At 43.7% G+C, this 16,559-nt stretch overlaps 1 long non-coding RNA gene across 8 annotated transcripts in view; it reads left to right on the top strand.

Annotated features, from left to right (window-relative positions):
* LOC132357267 (uncharacterized) overlaps positions 1 to 16,559 on the top strand; it is a 71,091-nt gene that overhangs the window by 30,915 nt on the left and 23,617 nt on the right. For 4 of the 8 annotated variants that reach the window (XR_009500191.1, XR_009500187.1, XR_009500197.1 and 1 more), the window contains one exon: positions 14,250 to 14,398. The exons of 2 other annotated variants lie outside the window; for them this stretch is intronic. This is a non-coding gene — a long non-coding RNA (uncharacterized LOC132357267). Of the gene's footprint in view, positions 1 to 7,597; positions 7,807 to 14,249; positions 14,399 to 16,559 lie in introns of all 8 variants that reach the window. 2 more of the 8 variants (XR_009500196.1, XR_009500195.1) reach the window with 2 other exon arrangements.

The raw sequence follows: 16,559 nt of genomic DNA, 5'->3' as shown, positions 1-16,559 counted from the left end.
ATATGTTAATCCCAAACTCCTAATTTTTCCCTCCCCGCCCTTTCCCCTTATGGTAACCAAAAGTTTGCTTTCTATGTTTGTGGATCTATTTCTGTTCTGTATATAAGTTCATTTGTATCATTTTTTTGAATTCCACATATAAGCGATATCATATTATATTTGTCTTTCTCTGTCTGGCTTACTTCACTTAGTATGATAATCTCTAGGTCCATCCATGTTGCTGCAAATGGGAGATGTGAATTTTTTAATGGAGCGATTTGTTTTTACTTTTTGAAATTTGTGTTAGGGCAACATGTTAAAGAAAATGTAAGTCTTCTAAACCCAGTGCAAAACATGAAGTTTGCAGGGAGGGTATACACGTTGGGTCAGGAAGGCTGGATTTGAATCCTGGCTCTGTCACTCACTAGCTCTGGAACTTTGGGGATATTATTCAGTTTCTCCACATTGCATCTCTATCAGTGGTATCGGGGTAGTAACCCACGTGAGAGGATTGTTTTGAAGGCTGACAATGAAGTGGCAGCTCAGAACACCATCCTCATATTATTTCCACTGGGCAGGATGGCCAGGGTCCTAGGAGACCACCCAGCTCCTGGGTGGGGAGGTGCCTACTCCGTGGTTCTGGAAAAAAGATGTAAAAAGTGCAGGCAACCCACTGATGAGCGAGAAATTCCTGCTGGCTTACTGGGCTGTTCGCTTTCTCTGCAGCCTCCCACAGGAAGAGAGTCAGACCTCCGTAATGGGAACCAGAGAGCCCCAGACCCAAGTAAATCACAGTTCATTGAAACAGAGCGGTGGAACAGCTAAGGGAGGAAAGAGGGAAAATCCTCCAGAGAAAAGCAGACATGTCAAGAGGCTCTTATGGATTTGGGGGAGAGGGAAATTGGCAAAGGACATTTCTGTGCCTGTGGAGGAGGGGCGAAGCGTATTCTAGGTCTAGGTGGGAGATGACAAAAAGCAGGGGAAACACAAAACTATCAAATATCTGTGATAACGTTTTCGAGCAACTAGAGCAAGACGTGGGTGAATAAGAGGTCAAAAAAAGATTGTATGAGCATATTTTTTTAAAAAATACATACAAGAATGGGACTTCCTTGGCGGTCCAGTGGTTGAGACTTCACCTTCCAATGCAGGGGGTGTGGGTTGGACCCCTGGTTGGGGGGCTAAGATCCCGCATGCCTCGTGGCCAAAAAACCAAAACATAAAACAGAAGCAAGGGCCTCCCTGGTGGCACAGTGGTTAAGAATCCGCCTGCCAATGCAGGGGACACGGGTTCAAGCCCTGGTCCAGGAAGATCCCACATGTTGCGGAGCAGCTAGGCCCGTGTGCCACAACTACTGAACCTGTGCTCTGGAGCCCACGAACCACAACTACTGAGCCCGCGTGCCATAACTAGAGCCCAAGCTCTGCAACAAGAGAAGCCACCGCAATGAGAAACCCACTCACCACAACAAAGAGTAGCCCCCGCTCACCGCAACTAGAGAAAGCCTGTGCACAACAACGAAGACCCAACGCAGCCAAAAATAAATAAATAAATAAAATTTATTTAAAAAAAAACAGAAACAATATTGTAACAAATTCAATAAAGACTTTAAAAATGGTCCACATCAAAAAAAATCTTAAAAAAAATACATACAAGAACACAAAGTTGGATTTATATTGTTTCAATGCCTTCATCAAATAAGTGACAATAAATGTATCTTTTAATGTTATACAAACAATTTACAGGTGCTCTACAATGGGTTTGGGCCCTGTTAAAAATATTTGGAGGGAACAGCCCAGGTAAAAATATTCACATGGAATTTGTACTTATATGTGTCTTGGAAGGGCCCTTAGCCCCTGTGGACCATCCCTGCGGGTTATTCGTACTGGCTCCTCCTACTGTCCTGTTGGACCTGATAATTCATATTTGCGAAACACTTTTGAAAAAAAATATCAATACATACAAGACAATTAGAGAGAATCATGTAAGGAAGTCACTTTCCGGGTCAAGGATCCGTAGGCGCTCCCCTTGTCTTGATGTTCAAGGCCTTCTATAATCTGGACCCAAACGTACTTGTCCAGTCTTGATGCCAACTACAATAAATAAATAAGTCATTTATCAAATCCTTATTGACTTGCTGTTGGGGTCTGGGTACCAAAGGGAGGAAGCCCCAACTGCCCTGTCATCTCACAGGGAATGCCATCCTCTGCAGGTAAACCAGGCTGCCTCCAGAAGAATAGAGTGCTCCATCCTCCCTTCTGTTAAGAGGTGAGAAAAAAGAGAATAACTCAGAGGAGCACAAGTGACAAAGGCATTCCAGAAATTGCTCCCCTGGTGAAGGACCTGGGATTCTTCCTGTTGCCTTGGAAGTTTCCTCAAGCTTCTTCTTCACCATCTAAGTCCACCTTCCTTCTCTGGCCACTCAACACATCCGTCCAACAGCCCTCCCCTCAAGGAGTTTGTAAGCTGGTAGAAGAGATTAAACAAGTACTTATTAACTATGACAGCGGCCAGCATGTGGCAGAAGGAGTGCAAAATGCTACTGGAGAGAGGAGGAGGGTGGAAGAGGAGGGAGAGAAGGTACTAGAATGACTTTGCGGAGGAGGTAACATCGGAGATGGAAAAGCATGGATAGAATGTGGAGAGGTGGTCCAGTTGAAGAAGGGTTGGTTGAGAACCTTGCACGGCTGGATTTGGCACATTTTTGGGTGTTAGTATTCAGGTGACAAACCCAGAGAGAGTGATTTGGGCCATGCCGTGAAGAGCCTTTATTGGCAGGCTGAGAAATGTGTACCTAACATAGTAGCCAATAGGGATCCATTGGAGGTCTTTGAGCAGCAGAGGGACACAGAACCGTGTGATCTCTGAGCTCAAAGGGACTTAAAGGCCTTTGGTTCCATCCAAAGCTTGACATCTCTGACTGTCAAGTCTAGACTTGGCCACTAGATTCTCCTTGTTGTGAGGGTTTAATGAGATGACACTTGTAAAGTGCTTAGCTCAGGATTTGCCAGAGAGTAAAGCTCAATAAATCTTGACTGCTGTTGTCAACATCACCATACATTGGGTTATAATTTAGGAAGGTTTTCCTTAAGCCTTCTTCCACATTTGTCCTGTAAGACTTTGAAGACAGCTATCCCATTCCTATTTGAGCCTTTTCTTCTCTAGACCGAATATTCTTGGTTTCCTCCACCACTCCACATTCCTTTACCTGCCTGACTGTCTCCAGTTCTTATAAAATGTGGTACATAGGACTTCCCTGGTGGCTCTGTGGTTAAGAATCCGCCTGCCAGTGCAGGGGACACAGTTTCAAGCCCTGGTCCAGGAAGATCCCACATGCTGCAGAGCAACTAAGCCCGCGAGCCACAACTACTGAGCCCATGTGCCACAACTATTGAGCCTGCGCTCTGGGGCCTGCAAGCCACAACTACTGAAGCCCGCGCACCTGGAGCCCGTGCTCCGCAACAAGAGAAGCCACAGCAATGAGAAGCCCGTGCACCGCAACGAAGAGTAGCCTCCGCTGGCCGCAACCAGAGAAAGCCCGCGCACAGCAACGAAGACCCAACACAGCCAAATAAACAAACAAACAAACAAATAAATAAATGTGGTACATGGAACCCAGTTGTCTGATCACAGCTGACCAGAGCAGACCCTTCCCTTCTCTCATTCTACAGAAGATGCCTGAAGTGGAAAAAAAATTTAAGATTTTTTTGGGAGTCACACTCAATATAATACTGGCACTCATCACACTGAACTGATGAACATAATACTGATTTCAACTCCTAAGCCATTCCCGAAGGCACTACTGCTAAGCTATAACCTTTTCTATTCTCTACTTGTACTTGGTCCCTGCAAAAGACCTCAGATTGCTTTATGATTGTTTCCTCTTATTGTCAGGAAAAATTGTGAAAGGCCTTGAAATGGGCAAAAAGATTACTGAGTTTCCATTCAATGGATTGCTGGGTATCATCTAGCGGATTCTTCTGGGTTGTCTGGTTTTACGGGGGTCTGTGTCTTTCATTGTTTTTGACTGAACTGTTCTGCAAATATAAATTGTAGAAAACACATAGTGGTAATGCAAAGAATTCTTGTCCAGAAAGAGAAAAATGAATTTTGTCTGGTGGACATGCAATTGATTTTCACCCCGTGAAAGAGGCTGCCAGGCTTGCATCGATTAGCACATTTATTTCAGCATTTCTGATTGCTTCTATACCTGTCCGTTCTTTGGATTCCCCTTGGAGCCAGTTGTAATGTTTTACTGCCTTCATGGTTAGTTAATGAGTTAATTAATGGACACATGTTCATTTTATATTAGTATGAGAACCCTTATTCTTACTTAAAATTATTCTTCAGCACTGATTTTCTTATCCCTTCACAAATTGGAAAGGCATGAACAGGGCAGAAATGAAGACTGATCAAGGAATAGAGACCTCATTTTAAATTGACATGGATTGCAATTGCCAAGATATGGAAGCAGCCTAAGTGTCTATCAACAGATGAATGGATAAAGAAGATGTGGTACTCACACACACACACACACACACACACACGATGGAATACTACTCAGCCATAAAAAGAATGAAATTCTGCTATTTGCTGCAATGTGGATGGTCATAGAAAATACTATGCATAGTGAAATGTCAGAGAAAGACAAATACTGTATGTTATGGAATCTAAAAAATAAAACAAACTAGTGAATATAACAAAAAAGAAACATGCACAGATATAGTGGTTACAGACTATGCAGACTAGTGGTTATCAGTGGGGACAGGGATGGAGGGGGTCACGATAGGTGTAGTGGATTAAGAGGTACAAACTACTATGTATAGAATAAATAAGCCACAAAGATATATTGTACAGCACAGGGAATATAGCCAATATTTTATAAGAACTGTAAATGGAGTGTAAGCTATAACATTTTTGAATCTCCGTGTTGTACACCTGAAACTGACATCATATTGTAAAGTTTGTAAATCATATTCTCAATTTTTTTTAAATTGTAAGTTTTTTAAAAAAGAAAAAAGATTGACATGGGTCTACCAACCCATATCTTTTGGTAAAGTTGTTCAACAAGTTATTAATCCACTGAACCATACCAACGTGCCTCTACTTACAAACAAGCTGTTCATAAGTCCATTTGTGCATAAATTCCATGTGATTAAGAGGGGTTAAAACTGCTGTCCGGGCTTCCCTCGTGGCACAGTGGTTAAGAATCCGCCTGCCAACACAGGGGACATGGGTTCGAGCCCTGGTCCGGGAAGATCCCACATGCTGCGGAGCGGCTAAGCCCGTGCACCACAGCTACTGAGCCCATACACCACAACTACTGACACAGTGCTCTAGAGCCCGCGAGCCACAACTACTGAGCCCAAGTGCCACAACTACTGAAGCCCGCATGCCTTAGAGCCTGTGCTCCACAACAGGAGAAGCCACCACAGTGAGAAGCCTGCGCACCGCAACGAAGAGTGGCCCCCGCCCACTGCAACTAGAGAAAGCCCACACCCAGCAACAAAGACCCAACACAGCCATAAATAAATAAATAAATAAATAAATAAATAAATAAATAAATAAATAAAAAACTGCTGTCCCAGGACTTCCCTGGCGGTCCATTGATTAAGACTTCACCTTCCAATGCAGGGGGTGCGGGTTTGATCCCTGGTCAGGGAGCTAAGATCCCACATGCCTCAGGGCCAAAAAACCAAAACATAAAACAGAAGCAATATTGTAACAAATTCAATAAAGACTTAAAAAAACAAAAGCTTCCTTTAAAAAACAAAAAAACTGCCGTCCCCGGGTGTACTCCCTTTAATGATGGATGCAGGTCTGACTTTGATAATTTTTAGATCAGTCATAGATTTCCTCTTCCTTGCTCATTTACATTCGAATGGATACCCTTTGCCAAAATAGACCAGTTTCACCTGCACTAAAAGTCCTTAATGATCTTGTTGGAGAGTATTGAGTAGGAGAAATGCATTGCTTTGGAGAAGGGGAGTTTGGGGGGTTGGTTAGTGGAAACAGAATGCGTTAAGTGAATGAAGTTAAGGTCTGTTACCAGCCTGCAGAAATAGTGCAGAAACAGCTAGGAGAACGAGGAGGTGTCTGCCATGATGACATTTTGGGCTCGAAGACAGTGAGCCAGCCAAGACGCAGGTGGACAGAATGGAGGAGAGGGCACTTCCTCATGCTAATGATATTATAATGATAAGTACACATTAACCTGGTCCTAAGGAAGCCTGTGTCTAGCGGATGCACCTCGGGAGAAGGACAGGAGGGTTTTGAGAGGACGCTCTTGAGCAGACAGGGAGAGATCCTGGGCAGGAAAGGACTGAGTCAGGACAGTGAGAGCTGGCGAAGAGGCCTGGGTGCTGGAGACCTTCTTGGGTATTACAGACCGGTATCCCGGTGTTGGTTCGGGTCTAAGGACGTGATAAATCAGGATTATGGCTCCACAATGCCTCGCCTTGGCCATCGCTACACTAAAGGTAAACTTAGAAGGAGCAGGATAGGTGAGGCAACAAATTGCAGTCACTTTGCAGGACGTTGCTTAGCACTTAACTGTATTCAGATTAACCACTCTTGACAGTGGACGTGGCCATGCCCACTGCACCACAGCTGACGGAGGGCAGAGCCCCATCACTGAGCTTGCACTCTGGACCAGCTTTGTTTGCATGGATGTAAGGTCTTCTGCTAAAATGCTTCTGGGTTATATGTTAGTCCACATCACTCAACCTTCTGTCCAAGGATGAGAGGCTTATTAAATGACTTGCTCAAGTCCTGACCCAGTATATTTAGTACTTTTTCTAATTTACTGGTTTAGCCATAGGAAGAAATTAATCTTAGACAACACCTTAGAAAGATTATGCCTTAGGAAGGTTAATTTGTCATCAGTGTGTAGGCTGTTTCAGGAGGGCGCATAGAGAGGTGAGCATGGAATTTGAAGGAGACCACGCTTGCCAGTCGTCGTACAGGTGACAATGATTGTTGACAGTGTAAGATGCTACAGAGAGGATGAGGTGAGTGAAGGCTTTCAGACAGAGCAGGTGGAAGGTCACTGACGGTCCTGGAATCAAGGTAGAAACCAGATTACAGGAAGTTAAGGAAAGAGTGAGTGGAGGGGAGATATTTACAACAGGTGTAAACTTCTCTTTCAATCAGATCGATATGAAGATGAGGGAAGAGACGAGATGGGTAGCATGAGTGGGAAGGAGGGTTATTTGGGGGACTGGGTAGTTCGAGAACAGTCATAAAAAGAGGGGAAGGAATGAATGTATCTGGAAAAACTGAAGATAAGAGTAGAGAGAGGAGATAACCATGGAGCAGAATCCTAGCGATGCTGGGAGGGGACATCATTAAGGTCACAAGTACAAGGAAGGAGGAACCAGGGGAAGGAAGGAGGATTTTTGCTCCTGAGAAGAGAAGAATAGGTGGAGAGTCAGGAAGACGTTGACGTAAAGTGAAGGCGTGTTGAAATAGGTCACTTCAGATGCTCTCAAATGTTTGAAGGCAAAGCAGATCTGAGGGTGAGGAATGGAGGGAGCTGGAGAGTCCAGTAATCACCTGTTGAGATGCCTTAATTTTGCACTTGCTCCTTGGTGCCCTCACGCCCTTGACCTTCCATAGCGTCCAGCCTGCTCAACCTTACCTCCTGGGCAACCCGATCACCTGTTCAAGTGTATCTGTGCGCACACCAGCAGCTGCATGAAGCCAAGGGCAAAGCACATAAGCTGAGTGCACCTTTCCAAGGCCGTCAGCCCTGGCTGGAGCAGTGACGTCATCCGTTCCCCAGAGCTGCTGCTTTGAAACTCCCCCTGAGAGGAATAAATGTGTAGGTGAGTCCATCCGGCCTCTACTTTTCAGACCATGAGTATTTCAGATATTCTCTTTGGGGCTCTTGGTAATAGAATGGTTTTTAAAATTAACAAAAATAATGCTTTATAAACATAATTTATGTATATAGCCGTTTTAGAAAAAAAGATTAAAAGCTGATTTGTTTTTCTTTTTCTTGTTGTTGTTTTTTTTAAATTAATTTTATTGGAGTATAGTTGATTTACAATGTTGTGTTAGTTTCTGCCATGCAGCAAAGTGAATCAGTTATACATATACATACATCCACTCTTTTTTAGATTCTTTTCCCATATAGGCCATTACAGAGTATTGAGTAGAGTTCCCTGTGCCATACAGTAGGTCTTTATTAGTTATCTGTTTTATATATCATAGTGTGTATATGTCAATCCCAATCTCCCAATTTATCTCTCCCCCTCTTTCCCCCCAGTAACCATATGTTTGTTTTCTACATCTGTGAGTCCGTTTCTGTTTTATAAGTAAGTTCATTTGTACCATTTTTTTAGATTCTACATATAAGTGATATCATATGGTATTTGTCTTTCTCTGTCTGACTTAGTTCACTTAGTATGACAATCTCTAGGTCCATGCATGTTGTTGCAAATGGCATTTTTTCGTTCTTTTTTATGGCTGAGTAATATTCTGTTGTATATATGTACCACATCTTCTTTTTTTCAAATAAACATGGTTCTTTTTTTAAATCAATTAATTAATTTTGGCTGTTTCGGGTCATAGTTTCAGGCACACAGGATCTTCCTTGAGGCATGCGGGATTTTTTCTTTGTGCCACGTGGGCTCTTCGTTGTGGCACTCGAGCTTCTCTCGTTGTGGCCTGCGGGCCTCTCTCTGGTTGTGGCATGTGGGCTTTCTCTTCTCTAGTTGAGGTGGGCTCAGTAGTTGTGGCGCACGGGCTTAGCTGCCCCATGGCATGTGGGATCTTAGTTCCCTGACCAGGGATCGAACCCACGTCCCCTGCATTAGAAGGCAGATTCTTTACCATTGGACCACGAGGGAAGTCCCATGTACCACATCTTCTTTATCCATTTATCTGTCAGTGGACACTTAGGTTGCTTCCATGTCCTGGCTATTGTAAATAGTGCTGCTGTGGACATTGGGATGCGCATGTCTTTTCAACTGTTTCTCATTTAACAAATATTTATTGAGCACTGTCCTTGGTGCACAGGGATGCAGATTCCCTGCCTTCATGGGCTTCATGTTCTACTGAGGTAGTCAGGCAACAAGCAACAACCACAACAACAGTAATAGTAATAATAATATAACAAGACTCTGAACCAAATTAAGGCAGAGTAAGAGTATAGAGGGTGTTAGAGCGGGGACAGTGGTATCTCAGGATGGTAAGATTACAGATAATTTGCCGTTTTTCTTCGTGTTTTTCTCTATTTTCCAAATTGTTTACAATAAACATGCATTCCTTCTGTAATTAGAAAAAAATTAAAGCGATTTGGAGAAATGTTCTGTTAAGTGGCAGTGACAGATTATCAGACTTCTGTTCACTTTCTCCCTTGCTCTTTTTTGACAAAGGTCTTTGTTGTTTACTGATCCACTGTGTATGACTTGTGATTTTCCTGGGGAGAACAGGAAGAAAGAAAGGGCAGGTGGATTTACCAGTATTTCTTTCTTTACCTCAGCCTGTAAGCAAAGTGCAAGAAACCAAACACTGATCAGGTCACTCTTGGGAAGAAGTGAGTTGGCAGAGCGCTAAATGCAGCCCTGGGCGTCTGCCGTCCCACCTGGTTGCCCCTCGTCCTTGGTTCTGTGTCCGTCACCACAGTTACAAAGGGCACCGCTGCGACTGGCAGAAACCCACCACCTCCACCATGGGCCACAGGTGCCTGGGGACGATGGTTGAGTCCATATCTCTGGCTGTGACACCCCCGCCAGCAGAGCCTTTGTACCCACCCAGTGCCACCACGTGAAGGACATCTGCAGCCCCTGGCTTGGAGCTCAGGTGATGGAGCCGGCTGCACTTGTCTGATACTTGATTAGCCATTATCAAGTTCATAGAGCAAAGTCAGGTAAGGGTGATAAATGCATAAGAAGCAGCTTGGGAATTCAGCAGAGAATCTTAGGGATTGAACCAACTGTAGGCTGGTGTTTTTAGAGAAAAACCACCAGGATATGCCTAGGAATCAAGATGCTGGTGTTAGGAGAGAGGGTGGAGAAATGCAGGGCTGGGTATGACAGTTCTGTAGGTGCTGTGAAGTTAATCCTATTATATCTCTAGGTGTCTCTTACTAGGATGTAGATGTCCTTGGGACACAGCTGGTTTTTCCTGATCTTTTCGGATACTCTCCAGAACTTTATCTCCCCTCCTAGTGGTTTATCAAAAAGAAAGCTTTTCATTCCATAGTTAGAGATAAGGATGAAAATGTAAATTCTGTGCTCTCGGCGCCAAGCTTAATAAGACCTGGTCCCAGCCCTCAAGGGAACAGTGTGCTAAGAGGCCAGGCCGGGTGCTACAGGGGTGTAAAGAAGACGCAAGAAGTGCAAGAAGACGTGGGAGCAGTGAACACAGAATGTGGTCTCTAAATTCAGTCCCACTTGTGTCACACAGCTCTAATTTTCATAAATCACACAATTCGCATATGCATGAATTTTCAGGGGTGTTTTTGTAGAAATATTTTTCTTTGGGATGTCGTTAATTGAATCCATTCCACAGCTTATCTTTTCATGAAAGGGGACCACTGTCTGACAGCCCGGGTCACTCGAAGAATCCCAGTCTGATCTATCACACGTTGGTTAAACTCAGTGGGCCCTTCAGGCCAGTTCATCAGCTCTTGTACCCAAACTGTAGGGTGCTTTGGTGTGGAACTTTAAAAGTCACGTGGATCAACTAAACAGTGAATTCATGTATCATGTGAGTGAACTATAATAATATAATAAGGTTTTACATCCGTGATTAGTTTCCTATTGCTGCTGTAACAAATTACCACAAACCTAGTGGCTTAAAGCAACACAATTTATTATTTTACTATTCTGGAGGTCAGAAGTCCCATAAGAGTTTTAGAAGGCTGAAATCAAGATGTTGGAAGCTCCAGAGAGAATCTGTTTTCTTACCTTTTTCTGGAGGCTGCCGTCATTCCTTGGCTCACGGCCCTACTCCTTTGTCTTCAAAGCACGTCACTCCAATCTCTGCTTACGTCCTTGCATCTCTTTTTTCTGACCTTGACCCTCTTGCCTCCCTCTTTATTTTTATTGTTGTAAAATATATATAACATAAAATTTGGCATTAACCCTTTTTTTTAAGTGTACAATTCAGTGGCATTAATTACAGCCACAATGTAGTACATCAGTCCCACTATTTCCAAAACCCTTCCACGCCCAAGCAATAACTCCCCATTCCCTTCTCCCGGCTCGAGTCTATTTGCTGTTTCTACGAGTTGCCTATTCTGCATATTTCATGTAAATGGAGTCATGCAGTGTTTATCCTTTTGTGTTTGTTCTTCTCACTTAACGTAATGTTTTCGATATTCATCCATGTTGTAGGATATCTTAGAACTTCATTCCTTTTGTGGCTGAATAATACTGCATTGAATTCATACACCACATTTTGTTTATCTGTTCATCAGTTGATGGGCACTTGGCTTATTTTAATTTTTTCCATATTGTGAATAATGCTGCAATGAACATTGGAGTATGTTTAAGTTGCTGTTTTCACTTCTTTCAGTTGTATACCTAAGAGCAGAATTGTGGGATTATATGAAAATGCTATGTTTAGATTTTTGAGGAACTGCCAAACTGTTTTCCATAGTAACTGCACCATTTTACATTCCCACCATCAATGTGCATGGGTTCCAATTTCTCCACATCTTCACCAACATTTGTTACTGTCTGTCTTTATGATTATAGTTACCTTCGTGCACGTGAGGTGGTTTCTTGTTGTAGTTTTGATTTCTTTAATGACTAATGATGTTGAGCATCCTTTCATGTGCTCGTTGGCTAATTGTATATCTTCTTAGGAGAAATGTCTATTTAAATCTTTTGCCCATTTTTAGTTGGGTTGTTTGTCTTTTTGTCATTGAGTTGTAGGAGTTCTTTATGTATTCTGGATGTTAATCCCTTATCAGACATACAATATGCAGATATTTTCTCCCATTCTCACATTGTCATTTCACTCTCTTGATAGCGTCCTTTGATGCACAAAAGTTTTGCCTCCCTCTTATAAGGATCCTTGTGATTACACCTAATAATCCAAGATAATCTCACCATCTCAAGATCCTTAATTTAATCACATCTGCAAAGTCTGTCCCTTTTGCCACGTAAGGTAATGTATTCACAGGGTCTGAGGCTAGGAGGTGGATATCTTTGGGGGAGCCAATATTCCGTCTACCACAATTCATTTCAAAATGTCTACAGAGTCAGAAATTGTGAATGTATTTGTGCAAAAAGATGTAAGCAAGCAACTTTGAAAGAAAGCAACCTGCCTCGTGTGCAGCTGTCATTTAGGACTTCTGCCCTGAATCCCCCTTTCACCCTGTGCTGGGTTACTTAACTTCTCTGGGCTACTGAACTTCTCTGTTCATTCTTCAGATGAGACCAATTGTCCTTCCTCTTTTCCTCCTGTGGGTCTTAAGGGTGAGCGATGAATAGACCCGGTTGGGGCTTTTTTGTCATCTGCATGAACAGGAGTCCCAAATATAAAAGTCACTTTAGGGAACATCAAGAAAACTGGAGCACAGTGAGTGCATAAATGCAAGCCAACAAATAAGGTTTATGTTTGGATCTGTATCAGAAGGAAAAATAACAGACCTATGAAGATTAACGAGACCATGTCTCGGAAAACCTTTGAGCTCTTTGGAGGAAAAGTGCTTCGCAAATGCAAGCATTTCTACGCCCCTCCTCACCTTTTTTTCCCCATGAGCAGCTGCGGTGCTTTTTATTCCTTGTACCTGTCACAGCAGCCTGTAATTATTGGAAGTAATAATTGTGCTTGGGTGGAAAGGTGGCAGAGGGCAAACATACCTTGGTAAGAACATAGGACCAAATGCTGGATTAGAATCAGGGGAGGGCCTGACCCACGAAGTCACAGAATCTGAAAAGACAGCTCTTTTCCTATGTTCCCAAAGCCTTCAAAATAAGTGTATGTACTTTAGACAGAGTAATTTCACTAATAGGAATCTAGCCTAAAGAAATGCTCAGAAACACAGGCTAGGATATAAACCAAAGATGTTTGTCATCATTATTTGTAATTGAGAAAGACTGGAAACAACCTAAATGTTGCTTCCAACAGTTGGAAATAGGTAAATGACGTCATGAAACACCATGTAGTATTACGCAGCCGTTCAACATGTCGATGAATAATTTTTAACGATGTTAGGAAAGGAGTCTGATCAAGTGTAACAGAAAAAAGCAAGGCTGATTTCAATATGAACTGTGTTCTCTGCAACATAAGGTACTGATAGGTAGGAAAAAGGAAAACAAAAAACAAGGAATGCACTAAATGTTACCACCTGTTATTTCTGCTTGGTGGGATTCTGGTTGTGAGTCCAGTGACCCAGGGAGGCTGGGTTCTTTTGCTTACTGGGTTGCCGTTTCCTGGGGATAATGCTAACATGTTGGGTTTTGTTTTGTTTTTTGGGGGGGGGGGGTTGTTTTTTGATATTTGCCTTGCTTTGAGGAAGGATCAGAGAACTGAAGTATTAAAACAAAATTTAGGAGAAAACCATAGCTAAGGAGTGCTGAGATTTACTGCTATGGGTGTTGTTTTTGAAATTTCCTTTAAAAGTGGTGAGAATGGAAATGAAGATAACAAAACGTAGTTTCTCTGCCTCCTTGCTATAAATTTAGCTATTTCCGAGAAGTTAAACAAAACATCTTTGATGGGCCTTGTGCTAACACTGTATTCAGCAGAACCTCCTCGGTCATTTCCATACTGTATGGGCTGAATTGTGTCCCACCCCACCCTCCAAATTCATGTATTGAAGCCCTAACCCCCAGAACTTCAGAATGTGACTGTATTTAGAGATCGGGCCTTTAAACAGGTAATTTAGGCAAAATTGGGAAATATGGAAGGGCCCTAATCCAATACAACTGGTGTCCTTATAAGAAGAGGAGATTAGGACTCAGACACCTATAGATTGAATGTTTGTGTCCCCCCAAAATTCATATGCTAAATCCTAGCCCCCAGTGAGATGGTATTTGGAGGTGGGGGGCTTTGGGGGTGATTAGGTTATGAGGGTGGAGCCCTCATGAATGGATTAATGCCCTTATAAAAGAGACCCCAGAGAGCTCCATCACCCCTTCTACCATGTGAGGACACAGAAGGAAGACAGCTGTCTATGAACCAGGAAGTGGGCCGCACCAGACACCAAATCTATCCTCATCTTGATCTTGGACTTCCAGCCTCCAGAAGTGTGAGCAATGCATTTCTGCTCTTTACAAGCCACCTAGTTTGTGGTATTTTGTTACAGCAGCCCAAACAGACTAAGACAGACTCATACAGATGGAAGACGATGTGAGGACACAGAGAGAAGGCAGCTGTCTACAAGCCAAGGAGAGAAGCCTCCACAGTAACTGACCCTGCCCACACCTTGAACTTGGACTTCCAGCCTCCAGAACTGTGAGAAAATACATTTCTATTGTTTAAGCCCCTCAGTCTGTGGTATATTGTTATGGCAGCTCTAGCAGACGAATACACATACATATATATTTAAATGTGTTTATGTCAAGTGTTGAGGATCCCAAACACCTCAAGACAGCAATAGTTATGGAGCAGTTAGCGTTAGGAAGATGGGTGTGTGCTGGGGTGGTGCGTGGAGATGAGTATGTGCTTAAAGCTTGTATTGGGTTGGCCAAAATTTCATCTTTAACATCTTACGGAAAAACCCAAACTTTTTGGCCAACCCAATATTTAGTAATGAAGGAAGAAGGTGCTGATTTTTTTAAAACTGGAACTTAAAGTAAGTTGCCCTTCTCAAAGTTGGGACCAGAGAAAGGAACCCTGTTTCATTCTCTTTCTGTTGGTGTGACTGTCACTAGGGCAGGGCCCGCTAACCAGGAGGAGCCTTGGCCGGGCTCACCCAGAACATCTGACCCAGGTCGCATAGCTGAGGTCAGAGTCCTTCCCACCTCAGAAAGGGGCCTGAGGGGCTTCCCTGGTGGCGCAGTGGTTAAGAACCCGCCTGCCAATGCAGGGGACACGGGTTCGAGCCCTGGTCCGGGAAGATCCCACATGCCGTGGAGCAACTAAGCCCATGCGCCACAACTACTGAGCCTGTGCTCTAGAGCCCGCGAGCCACAACTACTGACTAGAGCTCGTGTTCCGCAACGAGAAGCCACCGCAATGAGAAGCCCACGCACCGCAACGAAGAGTAGCCCCCGCTCGCTGCAACTAGAGAAAGCCCGGGCACAGCAACAAAGACCCAATGCAGCCAAAAATAAATAAAAATAAGTAAATTTAAAAAGGGGGGGGCTGAGAGGTAAGGAATACTTCAAAGGCAATGGCGATGGGTCAACTTAAATTCCACCTGGAAGGGAGGTTTAGGAAGGGGGCTGCCTGCTCACCGCTCTGGGCCTGGGCCTCCCCCCATCTAAAGGATGCATTCAGATCTGGGGATTCTGCCTCAAGATCAATCTAAGGCCGCTCACCCTCTTCCAACCGCCCAGAACTTGAGCCAGGAGGACATTTTACATCCTTGTTGTCTGGCCCTTCCTGCTTTCCGTCCACTTCAGTGACCCAGGCCTGCCCAGCGCCGACACTGGCCCCTGGGTTCCTGACAGTCTGGGATGTGTTTCTGAGTGAGGGAATTCTGATCTCTAAAGGGAATCCCCACGAGTGGTTTGCACCTTCCCCCTGCCAGCCAGCTCTAACTTTGCTTCATAACTAAGAGCTTCTGTATACCGTGGTCCAGCCACTGCCGGTGTTTTTCCCAGCTGCAGGCCTGGAGTTTCCACGGCTTTGGCACTGCTTCTGCTTGAGAGGTTTAATTGATAACATAATGAAGCAACTTAAAAATAGCCCAATAACTGCCTCTCTCCAACGCCAAGGAACTGCACATCTCCTCCCCAAGCGTACCTGTCCTGGGATTGGGGCCCTGGCCTGGCCTCGTGGGCTGGCTGAGTCCACGCTGTATCCTCCTAAGGACCAGGAAAGGGGCCATGGGTGATCCTGGCCTTTTCACACGCAGCAGGAGACCCTCTGGTATGTATTTCCTGGGGATGTCTCTGGTCATACAACAGTTTCCTCAGAGATGATACGGTGATCATCCCTGGATGATTTCTCTTCACTTCTGCAGTGCCAGGCTCCGTGCTGGGAAGTGATGTTGGAGTACGGTGAAAGGCCAGGACCTAGCTGCTTGTGGGCTGTAAATTCAGCCTTTAATTTTAAAAATTGGTGTTTTATTGTGAAACGTGTATTCTCATAGCATATGACATAATCTCTGTTGGCAGGTAGTACAGTGTGTTAAAAAAAAAAAAAAAAAAAAGCTTAGGCTCTGGAACCAGACCTCTTGAGTCTAAATCCTACCCCAGCCAGTTAGAAGCTGTGTGAGCTTAGGTTTGTTCCTTAACATCTCTGGTCACTAGTTTCCGTGTTTGTAAAATGGGGTAGGTAATGTCAGACCTACCTTAAAGACTGTTGTGAAGGGTTATATGAGTTTTAAACAAGGAAAGCACTTAGATCAGTGCTGGGCATAGAGAAAGCATTCAGTAAATAATAATAAGTTCTTTTTTATTGTGGTAAAATGTACATGACATAAAATGTACTATTTTAATCATTTCTA

The sequence above is a fragment of the Balaenoptera ricei genome, chromosome 2, assembly GCF_028023285.1.
Source record: "Balaenoptera ricei isolate mBalRic1 chromosome 2, mBalRic1.hap2, whole genome shotgun sequence".
NCBI classification, from domain to species: domain Eukaryota; kingdom Metazoa; phylum Chordata; class Mammalia; order Artiodactyla; family Balaenopteridae; genus Balaenoptera; species Balaenoptera ricei.
This window is presented reverse-complemented; position numbering and strand designations above follow the sequence as displayed.